This window comes from Anomaloglossus baeobatrachus, chromosome 3, assembly GCF_048569485.1.
Source record: "Anomaloglossus baeobatrachus isolate aAnoBae1 chromosome 3, aAnoBae1.hap1, whole genome shotgun sequence".
NCBI classification, from domain to species: domain Eukaryota; kingdom Metazoa; phylum Chordata; class Amphibia; order Anura; family Aromobatidae; genus Anomaloglossus; species Anomaloglossus baeobatrachus.
The window spans coordinates 389,804,361-389,806,337 of NC_134355.1; the positions used below are offsets into that span (position 1 = coordinate 389,804,361).

General features: G+C 42.3%; 1 long non-coding RNA gene across 2 annotated transcripts in view; it reads left to right on the plus strand.

The window, feature by feature from the left end:
* Positions 1-1,542, plus strand: part of LOC142295331 (uncharacterized) — a 45,059-nt gene extending 43,517 nt beyond the window's left edge. For both annotated transcript variants that reach the window (XR_012751423.1, XR_012751425.1), the window contains one exon: positions 1,100-1,542. This is a non-coding gene — a long non-coding RNA (uncharacterized LOC142295331). The remainder of the gene's footprint in view (positions 1-1,099) is intronic.
* The last annotated feature ends 435 nt before the right edge of the window (positions 1,543-1,977 follow it).

Consider the following 1,977-nt stretch of genomic DNA (forward strand, 5'->3'; position numbering starts at 1 on the left):
AACAGGACTGCAGAACAGCTGATGAGAGGATGCGATTACATGCAGCTAATCGCGTTCTCTAATCAGCTGTTCTGCAGTCCTGTTGTGACCATGCGCAGTCACAACGGGATCTGAAGAAGCGAGGGCGCATGCGCAGCGGGCTTCAGAAACATGGCGCCGGAGATAAGCGCTATGCGCAGGTGTCAACTCCGGCGCCATGTTTCTGAAGAGAGAAATTTTACATACGGCCAGTGAGAGGGAGGAACAGACGGCGGCGGGGAGGGAGGGGGGCGGGGATACGCGTGCTTAACACGCCCGGACATTAGGAGAGCGGTGCACACGTCAATCAAAAAGTGCACGAATTTTCAAACTTTATAAAGTTGGATTTCACGGACTAAACACCCGAGCTGCACCCTGATGGTATGTACACAATGTGCCTCATAGTGCCAGCACTGCACTGGCTGCACCTTATACATGAAAATCCTGATGTTTGGTTCCCTTTTAAGTCCTTCAGTCGGTGTTTGTTCTTCCGGCTCCATTGACCTCCCAATACCTGACTGCTGCTTTTGTCACATGTCTCCATTAACCTTGGGCTCTGCATAGCACAGTCTTCAGAGTTGCTGGAGGTCAGTGCAGTTAACAGTAAGTTATGACAGGTGATAACATTTAAAGAGTGTTCACAAAAGTAAGCTAATGAAGAAAATGTCTGGAAAAAATCCGCTTTCCCAGGATCAGAAATTGCCGTACAAGGTATCAAGCTCTGACTTTTATTCTTTATGCTCCCTATTTTGTTTGGGTTTCTGAAACTAAAGCTCAGGTTTTGGGTAAGTGTGTATGGTGGCGTTCTGTTTCATAGTAAATTTGGAAAAGTCATTATGTAAATCAACGTTTCTCCCCCGTTCCCAAACTCTGTGGCTCTACAGTTGTTGCACATCTATATTCCCATAGTCTCCAGCAGTCTGAGCATGATGGAAGTTGTAGTTTTGCAACCTCTGGTTAGCCATAGATTGGGGGACACTGACGTAAAAACACTTGGCTTATCATTAACTGGTGATGTTTAATCTTGTAATTTATTGTTTTTATATTGTATTTATTCATATTGGCATTTTACATTCTGCAGGCAAATGTCATGTCCAGCAGCTGATGTGCTTTCCTTCTGAGTGACCGATAATGTAAACATCCTACACTCTCAGCTGTGGAGTACAGAGAGCTGGGAGAAGGCTGTTTACGCTGTCTGCCTTGGATATCAGCCGCCTGGAAGCGAATGAACAAAGCGCCCAGACATCTCAACAAACTCTGTTCTGCAGTCATTCATACATTGTAATGTTGACTTTTTTTTTTTTGCCTTCTTTTAATAAAGTGTTTCTAACTGCACCAACGTGGATTTTTTTGTTTGCATTAAGCTATATGTAATATTTACACTGTTCCAACAATACTTTTTACTCCACAGCCCAGTTTGATAATGTTGGACTTATTCACGGCAATACGGGATGACAATATGGAGACACAAACATAGCCTGATGAGTTTAATCATGTTATAGTATATAGTATAACTTGCGCAAAAGTCCATTTGAGTTGTGGTCGGGTGCTAAATCATCACAATGACATGCATTTTCATCATGGCTTCCGTCACCACATATGCTAACAGGCCTGTGCCATTGGCCGATCAGAATGGTGTCTAGATGTGGGACTAATCACAGCAATTAAGCTCATGAACTAGTCATTAGTCAAGCATCTTGTGACTGACCAGTCATAACGCTCATATAAGTCAAACTACGCCTAATCAGTTTTTCTTTATTATATAAATACGAGTCACATTCAGATCCTTTCACCATTCTACATTCCTGATTTTACCCCTATGTCGAGAAAATCTACCTCACTTTACCAAATATTTATGCCGATGTTCTTTTCAGACTTCAGACCACTTAATAAAAATCTAATGTTTCTAAAAAAAACAATTTGTGCGCCAATCTATTTATAGCCACCCTGATAAACGTT